The sequence below is a fragment of the Mobula birostris genome, chromosome X (assembly GCF_030028105.1).
Source record: "Mobula birostris isolate sMobBir1 chromosome X, sMobBir1.hap1, whole genome shotgun sequence".
Lineage (NCBI taxonomy): Eukaryota > Metazoa > Chordata > Chondrichthyes > Myliobatiformes > Myliobatidae > Mobula > Mobula birostris.
In genome coordinates, this window is record NC_092402.1 from 35,713,918 (window position 1) to 35,735,810 (window position 21,893).

Consider the following 21,893-nt stretch of genomic DNA (forward strand, 5'->3'; position numbering starts at 1 on the left):
CCCTTCCACCCGCACATCCGGGTCGTTAATAAAAATCATGAAAAATAGAGGTCCCAGAACCGATCCTTGTGGGACACCACTAGTCACAATCCTTCAATCTGAATGTACTCCCTCCACCACGACCCTCTGCCTTCTGCAGGCAAGCCAATTCTGAATCCACCTGGCCAAACTTCCTTGGATCCCATGCCTTCTAACTTTCTGAATAAGCCTACTGTGTGGATTGAGTGAAAAGCTAATGAGATGGTATTTGCCGTGGACCTGTTGTTCTGGTAGGCTAATTGGAGTTGATCTAGGTCACTTTGCAGGCTGGAATTGATATGTTTCATCACCAGCCTCTCAAAACACTACATCACTGTGGATGTAAGTGCTACTGGATGATAGTCATTGAGGTGAGTCACCACGCTCTTCTTGGGCACTGGTATAATTGAAGCCTGCTTGAAGTAAGTGGATACCTCAGACTGCCAAAGTGAGAAGTTAAAGATTTCAGTGAACACTCCAGTCAGTCAGTCGATTAGCACAGGTCTTTAGTACTCGGCCAGGTACCCTGTCTGGGCCGGATACTTTTCATGGGTTCAACCCTCATGCGGGCTACACGTCAGCCTCAGAGACGGAAATCATAGGATCATCAGAGGATGTAGGAGTTCGTGATGTTTCCGCCATGTTTTGATAGTCAAAGAGAGCATAAAAGGGATTAAGCTCCTTTAGAAGTGAAGCCCTGCCTTTGCCTCGATCACTTGATTTAACTTTATAAGAGATGATAGTATTCAAGCCCTGCCACAACTGTCAAGCATCCTTGGTTGAATCAAGTTTCGTCGGTAATTCCCATTTCACCCGAGAGATGGCTTTTCAGTTACCAGACTTGAATGCCTCTGATCTGGCCCTCTGCAGAATGCAGATCTCATGGGTTCATCCAAGGCTTTTCGTTTGGGAAGAATCTGAATTTTTTTTTGGGGATCAGGAGTCTACAACTGTCTAAATAAAGTCTGTTACAACCGTAGTGTATACGTTCAGATCCACAGATCACGGCCCAGTCCATCGACTCGAAGCAATCCTATAGCCGCTGCTCTGCCTTCCGCGAGCACCTCTTCGTTATTGTAATCTCTGGAGCCTTGTTCTTCAGCCTCTGCCTGCATGCAGGTAGGAGAAGGAGAGAAGGACAGCTAGGTCCATCTGATCTGATTTACCGAAATGTGGTCTGGGCTTGTACTTTGTGAAGTAGGCTCTCCAGGCTGCCGTTGATTTTTTTTTTTGGCTTCGCACTTAAAGTGAGGGAAGTTTTATCATCTTAATTTCAGGCCAATGTAAAGACATTTGAAAGCGCAGATCGAAAACATACGAACAATTTCTTGAGCTAATGCTCAAGAATAAGGCTGGAGACCCATACATCGTATCTGATCAACACCCCGAACACGAACAACCCCTGCTGAACAGAATGTTTACAGAAACAAAAAATTCAGCAGAAATATGGATTTATTCCAAACTGTAATCAAATAAGTATGACGCGGGAATGAATTTCAAAAGGTACATTTCAGGAAGCTATTAATTTTTTGCCATTAAATTACAGCCGTAATTTCCGTCGAAATTTAGGTTGAAAGAGGGATAGTCAACAGCAAATCCTTCGTACGGAGCAACACGAAAAAAAATCCACCTTTTCCCTCACCTGAACTTTGGGAGTCCGATTTTAAATTATAGCACCTTGTTTAATTGGGCGCCCCTGAATCAACCATAGATTGCGCCGTTAGATCTCAGTAGACCACTCAAACCTTAAATGAGGACTCGTTTTAGACATTGGGAAGGGAGCTAGGTCCTTATGTCTGTTTTATCAAGGAGAAATTGATTCGCCTGAGAAAGAAATGGGAGTGATAAGGGTTTAAATGTGTTTCTCCGCGCCATCGCACGAGCATTGCCACTTTAAGAGTCAGTGGATGAGACCGAACTGACAGCAGCTCTGTTACGCCGGGGAAACCGACACGCCACTCTGGAAGATACACAGAAGCAAAAGGGAGGCTTTTGTACGAAAATTAATAATAATAACAGGTAGGATCTGATTTGTTCTGCGTTATATCTGCTTGCAACTTTGTAAAATTGTAGAAAAACACCAGGCGTGGTTGCAATGCATTTTTGGGGCACAAACTGTAAACAAAAATGTGACTCCCTGGGTGGCAATGGTACGGATCCATAAAATGGAGTTTGAGTATTCACTCACTCACTGTTCCTTGACGTCTTGATAATGCAAGTATTTGACTATTGAGAACTGATTATTAAAGGGCGTATTCACATGTCTTGAAAGTGTGTGTGTATATTCAGCAATACCGCTTTCTTGCTCAACTCTGGTTTTATTTATTTAGTATTTCTTCACACATCTCGGAATGCAAATCGACTCCTTTTATTAATGCAAAGCACAAATCTGTGTTTTCGCGTTATATTAAGGCCGTTCTGGCTGACCTGCCAGATCCCTTCCTGACCACTCTTCGTCTTGTTGCAATGAGAAAGAATACTTCTGGGTCCTATCGCCGGTAGGCACATGATTGCATTGTATAAATCAAACAATTTTGGTAGCAGAGCGTTACATCATTTGTTTTCAAGTTTGTTTTGAAAAAATAATTGTCTTTTCTGTCAGAGTATTGTACAAGCTGAGGGGTGATATATGAATTAAATATCGAAAGTGTATTATGAAAATACTCAACAATTAAGGCAGCATCAATGGAGAGAAACAGACTTAACATTTCAGAACTAGGGAGATTTCATTGATCAGAATCTTTTCTCTTGTGAATACAGTTGAGCCTTTTTCCTATGTCAGTGTGGGATACTTTAGCTGAAAGAATCTTGGAAAAAGACCTTGGAAAATGTTTTCAATTGGGAAAGTAAGTATTTACTCATACAGGCTTGCTCTAATAATACTTGTACCTGCCCGATATTCCAAGTTGTTTATAACTGGAATAATACTACAAGATTAGAGAAATTTGAACTAGCAATATTTCATGATTGTATACTTTTATCAAGCCACAATGACATATCATATGATGGCTATAATTTTAAAAATGTGGCTTTTGAATTTATATTTATATATTAGATAATAGTTTACCCTTTTTTTGTTCTTTAGGACTGATACTTGAAGTGGAAGAATTGGAATTTTTAGGGAAGTTGAGCCTTTCTAATCAAATAGAAGTATGTACAGAGTAAAGATCCTAAAAACTACCTCAACAACAGACCCTTTCTGACCATTTGATATTTTTCTATTCCTCATGATGCATTCCAATATCCTCAAGTGAGAATGTCTGTTTAACACGGAGTAGATTGTGCTGTGGTCTTGTATGAATTTGAGTATTTGCAAACTAAGCTCACTTAGTTGACTTTCAAACAACTTCATCCAATCATTTAGAATGATGGAAAGAGCACATTCTAAAGCACAGGTCACCTCATTATTTTGTGACTTAACCCTTTTTAAAAAATTGAAATACAGTATATCACGAATGTTCAAAATGCCATTTGTATAATTGGATTTTGAAATTCATCTGCACATAAAAATTCATTGAGTATCTCTGTTTTAATTAGTATTGACAATGATACCTGCAAAATATTCAAGTGTACCATGAAGGTTAATGGTAAAACCGTAGAAGAGAGATTAGTGGTTGTGAATAAATCCTATAATTGAACCATCCTAAATATCTGTAATTTTATGCCAAAGAATGTTAGAAACCTGAGATATTGTTGATTGTATTTAGGATTTGAGATGTAGTTCACTGCCTTATCAGATAGGCTGTATTCCAATAGGAGAGAACAAACAATTCATTAAAACATTCACGTTCCTAAAACTCTTAATCTATTAACCTGCCTGTTCTGTACAAAACTTCGGCCACAGTAAATGCTAAAAGCAATCCGACTAACTGTTTATTAATCATTAACCCTTTTGGTTCTCATGACTGTAAGAACAAAGACGTTCTGTGGAATTTGGGGCATTATTTTAAAATCACCATGTGGAAAGGCAGCCAGGTGCTAATTGTTCTGCCTCTAAATGAGATCCAGTGAGCATAAATGTAATTTAGTAATTAATCCCCATCATAAACAAAGTTATTGAATATACTGTAAGTCTATACTTCAATGGGAATGAAGTATTACAGTCAAATGTTTATCAGCTTCTCGCGTGGTAAAATATATGTCACTCAAGTGTAGTGGCATTGTCAATACTTTGTAAGACCTTAGATAACCAAGTGATTGTTAGCTTGTGCTAATATGTTGTATAAGCATGAGCCCAATCAATGAGAATTAACAATCTCATATTTCATAAGTCATTTTCTTACAAGATACAAGGAGGCCAGTGTGCCAATGAGTCTATGCTGGCTCCCAGTCATCCCATCCCTACTTCACAATCTGACTTATTATCACTGACATATGATGTGAATCTTGCTTTGTGGTAGCAGTACAGGGCAAAGACATAGATGTCTATAAATTACAGAAATAAACACATAGTGCAAAAAAAAAGAATTAAAAGTTAGTGTTTGTGGACCATTCAGAAATTAGATTGTGGAGGGGAAGAAGCTGTTCTTAAATCACTCAGTATGGGTCTGATGGTAATAATGAGAAGAGGGCATGTTTAGGACGGTGAGAGTCTTTAATGATGGATGATGCCTTCTTCAGGTGCTCCCTCTTGAAGATATCCTTGATGGCGTGAGGGTTGTGTCTATGATCCAACTGGCAGAGTCTGCGGCCTTCTGCAGCCTCTTGTGACACTACACATTGGACACTTCCTAAAAGGCTGCGTAGCGAGAGTACAGCCATGGGGCTAAGCACACATCCTTGAGGTGTGCCTTTGTTAGTAATCCATAAGAAGTAGGAGCAGAATTAGGCTATTCAGCCCATTGACATATTTTCCCTCTCAACCCCATTCTCCTAAAGGGGGCTGCAACCTTTAACACCATTACTAATCAAGAACCTATCAACCTCTGCTTTAAATATACCCAAAGACTTGGCATCCACAACCATCTGTGGCAATGAATTCCACAGATTCACCACTCAATGGCTAAAGGAAGTCCTCCTCATCTGTGTTCAAAAAGGACACCCTTCTGTTCTGAAAGTATGGTTCTAGACTCTCTCAGTATTGGAAACATCCTTCAATATCCACTCTATTTAGGCCTTTCAAAAATTGGTATTTTCATTGAGAATTGCCCCTCATTCTTCTAAGCCAGTGATTACAGGCCCAGAGCCATTAAATACGCCTCATACATTAACTCTTTCATTCCTGAGATTATTCTCGTAAACCTCCTCTGGACCATCTCCAGTGACAGCATATCCTTTCTTTGATATGGGGCCCAAAACTACTCAATATTCCAAATGTAGTCAAACCAAAGCCTTCTAAAGTGTCGACAAGGAAGAGATCTTATTACCTGTCTGCTCTGACTGTGGTTTCCCAATAAGGAAGTAAGGGATCCAGTTGCAGAGGAAGGTACAGAGGCCTAGATTTTGAAGCTTCAGTATTAGTTTTGCAGGAATGATGTGTAATGTGCATCATCCTAGGCCTCGTTAATTTTTGCTTTCTAAACGGTATCTGCCGCTTGTAAGATCACAAACAGATGTAAGTACACTAGTTTGGTTTCCAGTCGTAAAAGAAAGGTAGTCTTCAGTTTTTAAAATGTAAATGGAAAGCAGCAATCACTTTGAAATTTAAAAAAAAATGTCTATAAAGGAGCTTTATGCACAAGAAGTGCTTTGTGTTTTAGAAATGGTTTGTGATTTGGAAATTAAATCATTTTGAGATAGAAATTCTCTGTGTGTTTTAAATGTCTTTTAAGAGCATTGTTTGGATTTAAACGTGTATCACTGAAAATAAGTGAACTATGTTTTAGACTACTTTGTTAGCTGGAAATATCTTCTCCTCTTTAGGGAGAGGGGACCCACTGCTCGAATAGTGGGTATTAGCAACTAAACTCATCATGGAGAATAAACAGGGAAGTGAACTAGTCTTTGAAGATTGAGTAGTTACAGTATAATCTCCCTTTAATGAGAGTACTCTTGGCTATTTGTGTCTGATAGGGCTTAAAATCTTCAGTTGAGTTTAGAACTTCGCGGTCAGCAAAACCAATACTTTCACAGATGAACCGAATAAGCTGCAGCCTGGCATAGACCTGTTGCAGTGGTAGACAAATCACAGTGGGTTTGGGTCTTTGCTCAGGCAGGAGATAATTGTTCCAACAATCAACCTCTTGAAGTGCTTTGTTACAGTAGATGTGAGTGCTACTTATTTCTTGTAACCCATTCTCTCTCATGTGCACATTATTTCCATCCTAGTTTTGAAACCATTCTTAGAAATGAATGGGCTGCAAGCATGAACAAATTAGGATATAAACACCTACAATGGTTGATACATAGGCTTATATACAACATTTTGGACCAGTGGAAATGGTCCAGAAGGGTTATATGGAAACTATTATTACCATTTTTCTTAACAACTAATTCCATTACTTAGCCTAATAGGTTAGATTTACCACAGTACATAATTATCTATTTAAATGTTTATTTTCCTTTTATATCATCTCAATGTGTACTTAAGAATGTATAAATAATTGTAGTTTTATACATATAAAAAAATGGAAAAGGTTATATGTGTGAAAAAAGTACATGATATTTGTGAATTCCTTATCCAAATAAAAATAAAATTTAAAAAAAAAGAAATGAATGGGCTGGTCAAAAATTTATTTTATTTCACAAACTACTTTCTCCAAATTGCACATCTGTGCCAAATTGTATATTCAATGTACGCAGTAGGAGTTCTTATTGAAAACTGTATGTCTTCAAATTCTTGACACATTTGTTGAGTATTTGACATAGAATATTTTTCCTGGGTGGTAACTGAACCAGATTGGTTTTCCAATCTCTTAGCTCTAAAGAGAGAGAGAAAAGTTGGGGCATTGTGGTGCATTGAATATTGCTCCGAGCACAATTGAGGATCTAACTTGTATTTCTAAAAACATTATCATTTAATGTTCTGTGTATTAAAGTACCATGAAATATTTGCATTCCTATCTTGTAGTAACAGATTTTCCCTTTTTATTTATCATCAAAGTCTTTTGAGAGATTTGTTGGTTTATTTTTATTATATAAAGCCCCTCAAGAATTGTGGGTATTTCTGTTGCTTTACATTAATTAAACAATATTTTCCTTGCCAATTTTCATTTTATTCCACTTTTCCAAAAGGCACTGACGCCTTCACTAAGAATGATTGTAAGGTACTCTGTCCTTTCATGGCACTTGCAAACTGTCAGCACACAAACTGTGGAATTTTCTGACAAGTTACTGATCACAAAGAACGTTAAGGTCAAGACTGAATCTCTTTCTTTTGGTGACTCTCGTCAGTGCATAAGAGCTGCACTAACCCCTGCCTTTTATAACCACAGGTCACTGACCTGAATTGTGAAGCCCCTATTGTCATCCTGGCTGAGCTCAACTAACTGTAGAGATTGCAAATTAAACCAGAGACTGCACCATTTTTTTTTTGTTTTGCAGTTTACCTGTTCACCAGGTTAGGCTCTGAGCCTTCAAGAGAACAAAAAACTCCTGTCTCTTTGAAATGTCTTTTTTTTAAGTGACCAAGCAATTGGTTGTTTCCAGTTGAACAATACTTCAGTTAGAAGATATTGCAACTCATTGAATACAATGGAGCACTTTCACCTTCAGTATTAAATCTCAGAGAAATCAATGGTAATTTGGTGCAGTGGCCTGAAGAATAATAATTGAAAACTAAAATTATACTTGATGAAGTTTGGTTTCCTAAGTCTCCAATAACAATTGAATAAAAAAAAGTAAGATTTTTGATATTTCTGTTGCTTGTGTTTGTGGGAAAATAAGTTATTAAGAAGTTATCGAATTTCCAACTGTTTCCTTGTAATTGGAATGCACTACTTGAAAGGTGAAGATTTATTGTCAACCCCTATTTGGTTTGAACTGTATGATCTATTAGGCCATTATAGAAGGCAGTTGAGAGCCATTCATATCCTAGATTTGGATTCACAAAGGAAAATAGAATTTCTTCCTGGAATGATATTAATGAATCAAGTGGGTTTTTAATGCAATCCAGTTATTTCATAGCCACCTTTGCTGATGCTTAATTATTTTTCATTCTAGATGATTGAAATTGATAAGATTTGAATTCATGTCACTAGATCATTAGTTTGGACTTTTTATTTGGGAGCTAGTCCAGTAATGTAGCTACAATATTTCCTCCATTTTGGAGAAAAGAGTTCTTAGTAGACTCAGCTGCAAAGCTTGGTTTTAAGCACAGATGACATTTAGCAGCAGAACTGCAACAACAAAGACATTACACAATGTATCATCTGACTTGTAGTGAGCAATGTCTATAAAAGTTTTTTTTTCAAATAGTTTTCATCTTTTGTTGTGATGTGCCATTGCTGTTCATTTGAGAGTCAATTACATTTTTGACAGTTTTTAAAAATTCTATTTTATTTCAATTGCAGGGAATTACTGAATGTGATAGACTGACTAGCTTTTGCTATTTTTGTTATGTGTGTTGAAAACAGTATGTATTTTAATTTTGAATCTTTCACATAGAAATAGTTTCAATTCCCTCCAGAAAACAGGTAATGCAACAAGTCAGGAATTGGTAATTTTTCTAGAAAGGTGTTTATTCATCAAGTGTCATAGCAGTGCCTTCATTTAGCCTAAACATATGGTATTAGTGGTGCCTTTGGGATAAACTGAAGGTGTGTGTATATTTCTGGCTCATGAGCCTGATTGTTGAATATAATATACTTCATTTCAGTGTTATGCAGAATACTTTCCATTCAGACCCCAGTGATTGAAGATGTTCATTGCTGCGGTTTCTCAAATTTGTCTTTGTTTAAGTGATCGTGCTTCTGCAAGTACTTGTTGGTTCCGCTTCATTTTGTAGCTATAAGCAGTGGTATTTGCCAAAATTTTTATTTCATGGGCTATCTCTGAGCAGCCAGCTGTAAAATACTGTATATCAAATGGATATACAGTATCCACAGTGGATTTAAAACATTGTTTTCCCTGGAATTCCACATGTTTTTTAAAAGAAGATTTTAATGTAATTAGTTTTGCAAACACTCTTTTTAGAGTCATTTATACAACACAGAAACAGGCCCTTTGCCCAATTTATCCATGCTGACCAAAATTTCTACACGAGACAGTCCATCTCCCACGAGACTTTTACTATCCATGCACCTGGCAGAATATCTTTTAAGCATTTTAATTGTATCTGCCTCTACAGCTTCTTCTGGCAGCCCATTCCATAAACCCACCATCCTCTTTGTGGGGGAGATGTTCCCCCTCAAGTCTCTTTTTAAATCTTTCCCCCTCACCCTAAATCTCTGCCCTCTAGTTCTTGTACCCTGGGGAAAAGGACTGTGAACATTCACTTATCTATGCCAATCATGATTTTGTACACTTCTATAGGGTCGCCAATCAACCTCCTATGCTTCAGGAAAAAAAGTCCAAACCTATCCAGTATTTCATGATATTTCAAGCCCTCCAGTTGTGATAACATCCTATACCTTGTCTGCAGCTTGAAATAGTAAAGCTGGGCAGCCAGAACTGCACACAAACCTTTAATCTTTTACCTTTTAGTTGTACCTCTTCCTTCTGGAAGTATTGACACCCTCCAGCAAGCTTTCAGGAAATGTTGGGTGGGATCTATCCACTCAATCTTGAAATATCTCACTGTGGCTTATTTATGTGCCAGCAATCTGAAGGTCTCCAGTTCTTCCTTCTTTCCCATCCCCCTCCAACCCAAAACACCCTGAGGTTATTATTGTCAGCTTGTGTTTACATGTAGCTTTAACAGGCCTGAAGCAACTAAGTGGAGAAAACGTAATTGCTCCCTCTGTTCTTACAGAGGGCACCAAATCTCTAGAAGTCTCAATCTCAGAAGGCTGTGGAGATTGGATTGTTGCAGGATAATTAAAGAAGTGGGTAGCTTTTTGAAAGATCAGGAAATTGAGGGCTGTGTAGAACTGGCAGAGATGAATATACACATGAGATCTTGGTTAGATTGTTTTCAATGGTGGAGTGGGCTTGAGGGGCTGAGTGGCCTACTCCTTCTATTTCCTTTTGTGTCACAGAAAGTGTTGAAGAATCTACCTGTGGTGTGATTGGAATCGATATAGAAAAGGATCAGTTTGTTTGTGTGATGTGTAGTCAAGATATTGATTATAAGCTCTGAAACATTCAGCAGGACTAACTGCAATCAATAGCACCTCCCATACCAGTGTAGTTTCAGATAATTTGGTGATTGAACTTGCATCTCATAGTCTGTACAGTCTGCAAAATGGAGTCCAATCTCTTGATGTGGAAGTCATTTAAATAATCTTCAGCCAAAAACAAATTATTGGAAATTATGTACTCCAAGTCAAGTCATTTAAAGGTTATTTTAATAAGAGATGATATTTGATCAAGGACAGTCTTTTTATGTCATCAGTTTTAAATTGATTTTGAAATGATACTTAAGTCTGTGGGGAAGAATACTTAAGCCAAAGGAGGAAAATGCTTGTAATTTGTACACACTTATTGTAAGAACTGCTAAACATGCAAGACTTCTACTGTAACAGTATAGCAGGTTAATAAGTCAAGTGAAGTTAACAGTGCATATGTTGTCGTTTTGTTAAGACTGGAAAAGCAATTAATTTAACGCCCAGGAGTAAATTTGACAAGATAACATCTTGGTAGGAGCCACATAGAAGTTTGGCCTTGACAGCAGAAAAACATCATCCATTAAAACTAATAAAGTGCAATGAGGGTGTATCTCCCTATAGAGTAATATTGTAGCCTCGTGGTCAATGCTTTGATCACAGTGGCGAAAGCTCCCTGAGTCTGACATTTGTATAAAATAGGTTTTAGTTCTCATTCAAACTGAATCTTCAAAAGTTCCATACAGCTTGCACCCTATTTCTCAAGAACATGAAGGACTGATGCCTATCTGTCAGGAAGTAGACTTTGCAAAATGATCTTTGGGGCTGTTCATGTCCAGAAAAGAACCCGGTCTCCTAGCAGCTGGCAAATGGAATGTGTGAAGGACAGTAGTGGGTGTTGGGAAGTTTTGCTCAGTTATTTAACAAAAATGAAGGGAAGGAGGAAACGTGTACCTCCCAGTGTTCTCACGTGGCAAGGCATGGAACCTGCTGCTGGTTAACTTGGAGCCTGTGACAGTATCTCTCCTGCGGGGATCCAGTGATGAGATTTAGAAATACCTCTTTTCTTACACAGTGTATTAATGGTTTCAGTATGTTACAGAAGAAATTTGTGTTGGTCTGCTGCCTTGTGATGCAAATGCTCACAGAGACAATAACTGCTTGAGGCTGTGGAAAGGGAGAACCCCACTGAGATTACACCATCCTTCAGATGATCATTTTATCCTCGCAATGGTGCTTTTACTTAGCTTTGGCGTGTTGCTTTTTTCGAGAGCCTCTTGCAGTCTGAGTGTCATGTCCACCGAGGCCGTCACATTGCTTGAAACTACATTGAGCTTCACCAGCTGATGACTCATGGTGGGGTGAGCAATTCCTGATAGTGGTTCTTTCTTCTATTCACTTCAATCCCTTCAGTTGATTAGTCTGAAGTTGAAGGTAGATGTGACATGATGAACTCCCTGGAACCTGAACAAATATCTCAGCCCCATCACGTCCAACAGCTTTTTCCGGTTCTTTTCCTCTCTGGGGTGAACTTGAAATCTCCCATTTCCTTTTTCAAATTCACTGACCTTTAAGCCTTCGACTCCGGCAAACATTGTGCGTCTGTGTAGGAGCTAACTGAGGGAAGAGCTTTGTAAAATTGTGGTTTCAACACAGATTCTGCAATTTCTGATCATAATAATACCTCAGTTCGCTCTCAATCTCCTCTCCAAATTATTCCCATTCACTTCATATTTTAAAAAAAGTCAAATGGCATTACTTCAGTAATTATTCTCAGCCTTGTTCATTAGATCCAGCAATAAATGGTAGCTGCATATAGTTTTTTATATCCTTTCCTTGCATTCACCGACTCTGACCTTTAACTCAAAGGCTCCATGCCACACAGATATTCACCATTAGCTCTGTTGCCATAAGCTAACCCAGCATTCAGCACATGCTAAGATTGCAATATTCTTTGTTTGTATACAGGATGTAGAACATTACAGGCCCTTTGGCACATGATACCTATGCCAAACATGATGCCAGATTACACCAAATCTCTTACGCCCGCACATTAATGTGTCTATCCAAAGTCTTCCTAAATGCTACTATTGTATCTGCTCAATAGGAGCCAAAAGGTGACCTACTAGCTCTAGGATAGCTAGTGTCTCATCTGCTCCAGGAGCCACGAGGATTTGTAAGTTCATTCCAGTTTACTATTCAGCCAATGGTAGGGGATATGTGTAGCCACTGGAAATTAGGGCAGCAGTTCCATTCTTGAAATAAAACTGGAAATACTCCGCAGGTCAAGCAGCATCTGTGGAGAGGGAAACTGTTGATGACCTTCAGAAGTGATCAAAGTTAGAAGTCAAACATGCCTTGGGTGTCAGGGAAAGGTGAAATGATCAAAGAAAATACCTGTAAAGACCAAAAGAGATCAAGTGACATGTAGTAGTGTGGGCTTGTTAACCACAGCTGAATTTTTAAGAGGTGATTGAAAATGGAGAAGGAGATGAGATGCTGAAAGTGAGGTACAAAACACGACAGATGCCAGAGGTGCCCAGCAGGTTAGGCCCAGCCTGTAGCGAAAGAAACAAACCATCCATCCGTCTGTAATGTTGCCTCTCTCATCAGAACTGGCCAGGGTAAAAGACCACAGACTGAGGCTAGCGTAAGAATGGAACAGCATGAACATCGACTTCTGTAACTTCAGCTAAGGCCCCACCTCCCCCTCGTACCCCATCTGTTACTTATTTTTATGCACACATTCTTTCCCTCACTCTCCTTTTTCTCCCTCTGTCCCTCTGAATATACCTCTTGCCCATCCTCTGGGTCCCCTCCCCCTTGTCTTTCTTCCCGGACCTCCTGTCCCATGATCCTCTCATATCCCCTTTGCCAATCACCTGTCCAGCTCTTGGCTCCATCCCTCCCCCTCCTGTCTTCTCCTATCATTTTGGATCTCCCCCTCCCCCTCCAACTTTCAAATCCCTTACTCACTCTTCCTTCAGTTAGTCCTGACGAAGGGTCTCGGCCTGAAACGTCGACTGCACCTCTTCCTAGAGATGCTGCCTGGCCTGCTGCGTTCACCAGCAACTTTGATGTGTGTTGCAGAGAATTAAAGTGATGGTCTGCTGGAAGCTTAAGCTTACCTTTGTGGACTGAACAGAGGTCTTCTGCAAAATGGTCACACAGTCTGCATTTGGCTTCTCCAATGCAGAGGAGGCTACACTGTGAGCATTAATATGATTATTAACATGAAGGATAAATGAATTGCTTCTTCATTTGGAAAGACTAAATTGCTGTTTCCGTGCATTGATGGTGGAGTGAGCAAATGGTTGTCGATGGGGTGCATATCAAAGGGGCTGCTGTGTCCTGTATAGTGTAGAGCTTCTAGGGCATTGTTAAGCGGTACCCATTCAGACAAGTAAGACTATTCCATCACATTCCTGACCCAAGTCTTGTAAATGGTGGACAGGATTTGGGGAGTTTGGAGGTGAGTTATTCTTCACTGAATTCCTAGCCCCTGACTTGTTCCTGTGTGTGTGTGTGTGTGTGTGTGTGTGTTCCAGTTCAGTTTCTGCTTCTCATCATTGGCCAGCACTTGCATGGCATGAATATTACTTGTCACCCATTGATCCAGGTCTGTATATTGCCCAGGCGTTGCTGTAATTGGAAGTGGACAGCTTCATTATGTGAAGAATTGTAACTGTTGCTGAATGTTGTGCTATCACCAGCAAATATTCCCACCCCCCTTTTTTTTTTTTTTGACCCTATGATTGAAAAAAGAATATTGATGAAACAGCTGAAGATTGATGGTTGGGCCTAGGACACTACTCTGAGAAACTCCCATCGAGGTGTCTTGTGGCTGAGTTCAAAGTTATTTATTATCAAAGTCGCCCTATGCTACCTTGAGATTTGTTTTCTTGCTGGCATATAAAAGGAAATAATGAAATACAATCCAATTTACAAAACACTATCAATAAAAACACTGACAAATAACCAAGGTGGAAAAGTAAAAAAATCATGCAAACAATAAAAAAGTTTTAAAAAACAGTAAAAAGAAGTAAATAAGATAATACTGAGAACATGAGCTGCAGAGTCCCTGAAAGTGAGCCTGTAGGCTGTGGAGTCAGTTCAGTGTTGAGGTCAGTGAAATTATCCATGCTGGTTCAGGAACCTGATGATTGTAGGGAAATAACTGGTCCTGAACCTGGTGGTGTGGGACTGAAGGCGGCTTCCTCCTGTAGTCAATAATCAACTCTTTGGCTTTAATGACAATGAGTGAGAGTGCTGTTAAGGCAGCTTTCAACCACATTTTCAATCTCCCTCCTATGTGCTGATTTGCCAGCACCTTTGACTCAGCCAGCAACAGATGTGACATCAGCAAAGTTATACTTGGTAGGGTGCAGCTTGATTTTCATGAGGACTTTGCAGCAGTCGCCTCTATTAATGCTGTCATGGATGGATGCATCTGCCCCAGTTGGATTGATAAAAATGAGGCTAAGTAATTATTCTTTTGCTGGTTCTCAGCTCAGCAATGTACAGTATCTGGCATTTTTGAGTAATTGGCCTCAGTAAACTGACAAGAAATTCTTGAAATGGAAACAGAAATAAAATAAAACACTCTTCAGGTCAAGCAGCATCTATGGAGAAAGAGACAGTGTTGATGAGTTGTTGACATTCCTAGACTAGAAACAAACTTCTTTTGTCTCTATGGATGCTGCCTGATGTTCTGAGTTTATTTTTTGTTTTCATCTTCTGGTTTTCTTGATGATAAACATCGAAGCTCTCTAACCCCACAGACAGTATGTTTTCTGCCTAGTCACAGACAGTATGGGTAATATCGGTTGGTAATAATTCAAGAGTTGAGTGAGGATGATGGCTGTTAAACTGCAGGATATTTTACCCCGAACAGTTGGCTTGAAACAATGAGATAACAATATTGTAGATTCCCAGAGGCACTGCCTCATACATTATACCATTGTCTGCCCCCTTCTTGGTAAGGTGGTTCTTCTAGTGGTTCAGACTTGCCAATGGATATCTTTGTCATCAGTTGTACCAGCAGAATTACATATCTGTAAGGCTGTTGGTGGACTGCTTAATGAGAGCTTTGCCAACACCAGTTTGCAATGTAGTTTTGTGGCTCTGAGTTTGAATGGGTTGGGTGTGCCTTTGGAAACCTAAGCTGGAAGAGAATGATTTACTGAGTGCTTCAGAAGGCAGTTTGGAATCAGTAACATTGATGCATAATGTAGAAATGATCAGGAGAGGAAAGCATTACATGCAAATTGAAATTGAAGCCACTCCTAAGGTCTAATTGAACAGCATTAACAATACACATGTACACATGCTTAAGTTTATGTCAAGCATGATATAAGAGAAAACAGCTTTTGACCTTTGAAGATAATCTTTGCTTTCCTATCTGGTAAAATATTCTTAAGCAACTTATCCCTTATTTATGAATATGTTGACAAATGTTATGGAACCTCCATACAGTTTATTAATGACTAACCTTTTGGGATGTGTGTTCAGATGTATTGAGCTTTCATGAGGAGACAAATAAACCGCTGTTTCCTTATGAAGTTATGAAACCAAATATCAAAATTATAAGACTACTTAGTTCTGAAATGTCTACAATATAGATAGCATTGAATTTTGGGTGTGAGGGAAACTGTGAATTACAAATAATACTGTTACAATCAGCTAATAAACTATATTATGCACAACAATTTTACTCAGACTGGCTGTGAGTGTGCAGTTTTTGTCTGAAGGAAAAAATTTTGTTGCTCTGAAGAAATATATTTCTGAGCATACAGTAAATGACTTTTTTAAAAAAAGTCAAATGGAATGATTATCCTTAATCAGAATCATACTCCCAGCAGATTCTCCAAACTCAGTCTCTGCACAGTCTTTAATTATTGGTTCTATTACCATGAAACAGACTCCTGGTTCATCTTTAAATAACCATCACACAATAGTTGGTGTCAACTGCACCTGCATGCAGACATGCAGACAATTATCCATTTGTACAAAATCCTAATGAATGGATTTGCTGCATGATTACTTTCTATGTCAGCATAAGATTTAATAAAACTTGTTGCTTAATTCTGTTCCTAGAAGTAAAGTCACTGAAAAATTTATTTTGTTGAGGTTTTATTTTTCTATTTAATTGTATATTGTTTATTGGTGCTATTTATTTAATTTTTTTAAATTGGCTTCATAACTAATTAGTCTAAGCTGCACAGAAAAGCCTATAGTCCAATCGAGTCTTACCCCAAGCTGTAATATGCTTTGCAGTCTATGCCTGGTATGAGTCTCTGCCTGCTAACCCACATACATATTGAGTTGCAACTTCTCCTGTTCTATTGCATTTTAGATAATAGTGTGTTTGTCCATATTTTTCACTATCTTTACACAACTGTATCATTTGAATGTCATCTACAATTAATGCAGATAACACAGAGATATATTAGCTCTTAATTTTTCATAGCTTAGATCAGAGGTTACCATGGTTTCTTTGATGCACGTGTATTTTACCTTCTCCGTCTCCTTGCTGTGCTGAATGAAGTTGTATACCAACAAGGTAGCAATCTGGAGAAAACCTTCCTTCAGTGCTAAGTGGTGACAATTCAAATTAATAAATCTGTGCTATATGTGTACTAATGTTGAAGTGGAGTTACTGGGCATAATTTGTACACATCTCTTCCTTGTTCCTTATGACTGACAATGTTCTGATCCATTAAAAATGACATTTCTCTCCTTCATCTTCCCTGTATGATCCATCAATGCCATAACCATTCTTGTTTCTATTCTTAAATGCCTGGAGGGTAGGATATTGTTGACAGTGGCAGTTTCAACTATCCTGGTGAGCCCAGCTCTAGAACACATCTCAAGGGCATAATTAGTTCCTGTTTTTGTTGCCGCTGGAAAGGCTCCAGCAGGTTGGAAAATAGCAACGGTAAAATCCCTGTTCAAGAACTATGGAAGACAAAAACTTAGGAACTACAAGGGGTGATTGATAAGTTCGTGGCCTAGGGTAGAAGGAGTCAATTTTAGAAAACCTAGCACATTTATTTTTCCTACATTTACACACTTAGTCCAGCGGTTGTGGAGCATATGGATCCCTTCGTTGTAGAAGTCGGCGTCTTGGACCTCCAGGTGGTCCACAGCAGGGGTGATTGATAAGTTAGTGGTCTAAGGTAGAAGGAAATGAGTTATGCAGCTCTCGTTACGTGCACGTGCAGTTCAACTCTTTGAGTGAAAATGCAGAAAGTTTGAAGTTAATAACTCATCTCCTTCTACCTTAGGCCACAAACTTATCGATCACCCCTGCTGTTGACCACTTCTGGATGTCCAAGACGCTGACCTCTACAAAGAAGGGATCCGTATGCTCCACGACCGCTGGACTAAGTGTGTAAATGTAGGAAAAATATATGTGCTAGGTTTTCTAAAATTGACTCCTTCTACTTTAGGCCACAAACTTATCAATCACCCCTCGTACATATTAGTTAGTTTCACATGAGTTATTGGGAAAATACTGGACAGAAGGATGTAATAGCAGACAAGTGAAACAGGAAGAATATTATGTGGTAGAATCAACATTTGTTTATGAAAGATCAGTGGCATATAAATAAGTTTTGAGCTTGGATTGAGTAAGGCAGGGTAAAATATCATTATCTTTGGAGGTAGTGTATGTGTATTTGTTCATGTGCCACATGGTTACTATACAAAGTAATAGCACATGAATTTGGGTAATTAACATAGCAAGGGTACAGGATTGATGAACAGGAAAAACAGGGTAGGGATTATTAAGTCATTTTCAGGTTGGCAAAATATAATGGGCAAGATGTTTCTGGGATTAGTGCTGTGCAATCAGCTGCTTATTCTATTCATCACTCCATTTTACTGAGTTAGATGCAGAGATGAATTGCACTTAGTGTGAGATGTGGGAAGCCTGGACACGATAGAGACGTGTATAGAGATAGGATGGTATGTTGCCTCCCTGGTGCCAGGATCGGGGATGTCTTGGATCAAGTCCATGGCATTCTCAAGGGTGAGGGTGAGCAGCCAGAAGTCTTGGTACATACTGGTACCAATGATAAGGCGAGGAGATCATGAAGAGAGATTTTGGGGAGCTAGGTAGAAAGCTCAGAAACTGGACCTTCAGTGTAGTAATCTCTAAATTGCTACCTGTGACATATGCCAGTGAGGGTAAGAATAGGATGATTTAGCACGTGAATGAGTGGCTGAGGAACTGGTGCAGGAGGCAGGGCTTCAGATTTATGGATCACAGAGGCCTCTTCTGGAGAAGGTGTGACCTGTACAAAAGGGACAGATTACACATGTACTTGAGGGGTTCCAATATCCTTATGGGCCAGTTGGCTAGAGTTGTTCAGGAGGGTTTAAATTAATTTGGCAGGGGGATGGGAACGGGAGTGATAGTGCTGAAGATGAGGTAGCTGGTGTACAAATAGAGGCAGTGTGTAGTGAGGAGAGGTTGTTGATGGGGCAAAACTGCAGTCAACAGGATGAGTTGCAACGTAAAAGACAGACAAAATTGAAGAGGATGAATGCAAGACTGAAGGTGTTATATTTGAGTGCATGTAGTATACAGAAAAAGGTAGATAAACTTGTTGCACGGTTGCAGATTGGCATGTATGATGTTGTAGGCATCACTGAATCGTGGCTGAAAGAAGATTATAGCTGGGAGCTTAATGTCTAAAGATATACATTGTATTGAAAGGACAGGCAGGAAGGCAGAGGGGGCGGTGTTGCTCTATTGGTAAAAAGTGAAATTTAATCATTAGGAAGAGGTGACATAGGGTCAGAAGGTGTCGAATCATGGATAGAGCTAAGAAATGGCAAGGGTAAAAAGACCCTGATGGGACTGGTGTACAGATCCCCAAACAGTCATAAAAATGTGGTCTGCAAGTTACAACGGGAGATAGAAAATGCATGCCAAAAGGGCAATGTTATAATAGTCATAGGGGATTTCAATATGCAGGTAGATTAGGAAAATCAGGTTGGTGCTGGATTCCAAGTGGGAGAATGCCTACGAGATATATATTTTTTTAAGAGTAGCTCATGGTTGAGCCCACTAGGGGATCAGCTATTCTGGATTGGGTGTTGTGCAATGAACCAGAATTGATTAGAGAGCTTAAGGTAAAAGAACCCTTAGGGGAAAGTGATTATAATATGATTGAATTCACTCTGGAATTTGAGGAGAAGCTAAAGTCAGATGTATCAGTATTACAGTAGTGTAAAGGGAATTACAGAGGCTTGAGAGAGGGGTTGGCCAGAATTAATTGGAAAAGAACACTGGCAGGGATGATGGCAGAGCAACAATGACTGGAATTTCTGGAAGCAATTCAGAAGGCACAGGATATATACATCCCAAAGAGGAAAAAGTATTCTAAAGGCAAGTTGACACAACTGTGGCTAACAAGAGAAGCCAAAGTCAACATAAAAGCCAAAGAAAGTATGTATAATAGAGTAAAATAGTGGGAAGTTATAGGATTTGGAAGCTTTGAAAAACTAATAGAGGGCAACTAAAAAAGTCATTAAGAAAGTAAAGATGGAATAGGAAAGTAAACTATGATTATGAAGACATGTAGTCCTCTTTTATTGTCATTTAGTAATGCATGCATTAAGAAACTAGCCAATAATATTAAAGAAGATGCCAAAAGTTTCTTTAGATGCAGTACATAAAGTGTAAAAGAGAGGCGAGACTGAACATCGGACCACTGAAAAACAATTCTGTAGAGGTGGTAATTGGGGACAAGGAAATAGCAGATGAACTGAATAAGTATTTTGCATCAGTTTTCACTGTGGAAGACACTATCAGTATGGTAGAAGTTCCAGGTGTCGGGGGTCATGAAGTGTGTGAAGTTACCATAACTAGAGAAGGTTCTTGGGGAAACTGAAAGTTCTGAAGGTCGATAAATCACCTGAACCAGATGGTGTGCACCCTAGGGTTCTGAAGGAGGTGGCTGAAGAGTTTGTGAAGGCATTAGTAATGATCTTTCAAGAATCACTGGATTCTGGAATGGTTCCAGAAGACTGGAAAATTGCAAATGTCACTCTACTCTTCAAGAAGAAAGGAAACTATAGGCCAGTTAGTTTGACCTCAGTGGTTGGGAAGATGTTGGGGTTGATTGTTAAGGGTGACGTCTCAGGGTACTTGGAGGCACATGATAAAATAAGCTGTAGTCAGCATGGTTTCCTCAAGGGAAAATCTTGCCTGACAAATTTGTTGGAATTCTTTAAAGAATTAACCAGCAGGATAAGCAAAGAAGAATCGGTTTATGTTGTGTACTTGGATTTTCAGAAGGCTTTTGACAGGGTGCCACAGATGAGGTTGCTTAACAAGTTATGAGCCCATGGTATTACAGGAAAAATTCTAGCATGGATAAAGCAGTGGCTGATTGGCAGGCGGTAAAGAGTAGGAATAAAGGGAGTTTTTTTCTGGTTGGCTGCCAGTGACTAGTGGTGTTCCACAGGAGTCTGTGTTGGAACCCATTATTTTTATGTTACATGTCAATTACTTGGATGATGAAATTGATGGCTATGTTGCAAAGTTTGTACACAATATGAAGATAGGTGGAGGGGCAGGTAGTTTTGAGGAAATAGGCTGCAGAAGGACTTAAGACAAATTAGGAGAACGAACAACAAAATAGCAGATGGAATATAGTGTCTGGAAATGTATGGTCATGCCATTTGGTAGAAGAAATGAAAAATGTAGACTATTCTCTAAATGGAGAGAAAATATGAAAAAAAAACAGGTGCAAAGGAACTTGGGAGTCCTTGTGCAGGATTCCGTAAAGGCTCATTTGCAGATTGAGTCTGTGGTAAAGAAGGCAAATGTGATGTTTGCATTCATTTCAAGAGGACTAGAATATAAAAGAAAGGATGTAATGTTGACAGTTTATAAAACATTGGCAAGGCCTTACTTGGAGTATTGTGAGCAGTTTTGGGCTCCTTATCTTGGAAAGGATGTGTTGAAACTGGAGAAGGTTCAAAGGAGGTTCACGGGAGTGATTCCAGTATTGAATGGCTTGTCATATGAAGGACGTTTGATGGCTCTGGGCCTGTATTCATTGGAACTCAGAAGAATGAGGGGTGACCTTATTGAAACCTATCGAATGGTGAAAGGCCTTAATGGTGTGGATGTGGAGAGGATGTTACCTTTGGTGGGAGTGTCTAAGATCAGAGTACACAGCCTCAGAATAGAGGAGTATCCTTTTTGAACGGAGATGGGGAAGAATTTCTTTAGCCAGAGAGTGGTGAATCTGTGGAATTCTTCGCCACAGGCAGCTGTGGAGTCCAAGTCTTAATATATATTTAAAGTAGAGTTTGATGGACTCTAGATTGGTCAGGGCATGAAGGGTTAAGGGGAGAAGGCAGGAAATTGGGGCTGAGAGGAAAATTGGATCAGTCATGATGAAATGGCGGAGGAGACTCGCTGGGCCAAATGGCCTAATTCTGCGCCTATATATTATGGTCTTGTAGTTTTGTATCCAAACATTGATAATTGGGCAAGATGATACATTTTGTAAAGGGATATACCTATGGTAAGATTTGGTTGGTACACATCTACTCTTTTTTTAAAAAAAAGTGGAGAAAGTAACTTCAACTGTATGGTCTCCAGAGTGACTTATAACCCTCGTGGAATAAACACAGAGTTAGCACAAGGGTACAGAAAGAATTGTAATGGAATGTAGCCTGTTGTACGAAGGACTGGAGTGCAAGAGTTAA

At 39.2% G+C, this 21,893-nt stretch overlaps 1 protein-coding gene across 1 annotated transcript in view; it reads left to right on the forward strand.

The window, feature by feature from the left end:
• The first annotated feature begins 1,984 nt into the window (after positions 1 to 1,984).
• Positions 1,985 to 21,893, forward strand: part of LOC140191366 (MAGUK p55 subfamily member 2-like) — a 585,916-nt gene continuing 566,007 nt past the window's right edge. Inside the window, exon 1 of the mRNA XM_072248711.1 lies at positions 1,985 to 2,037. The gene's annotated coding sequence lies outside the window, so the exon portion shown is untranslated. The remainder of the gene's footprint in view (positions 2,038 to 21,893) is intronic.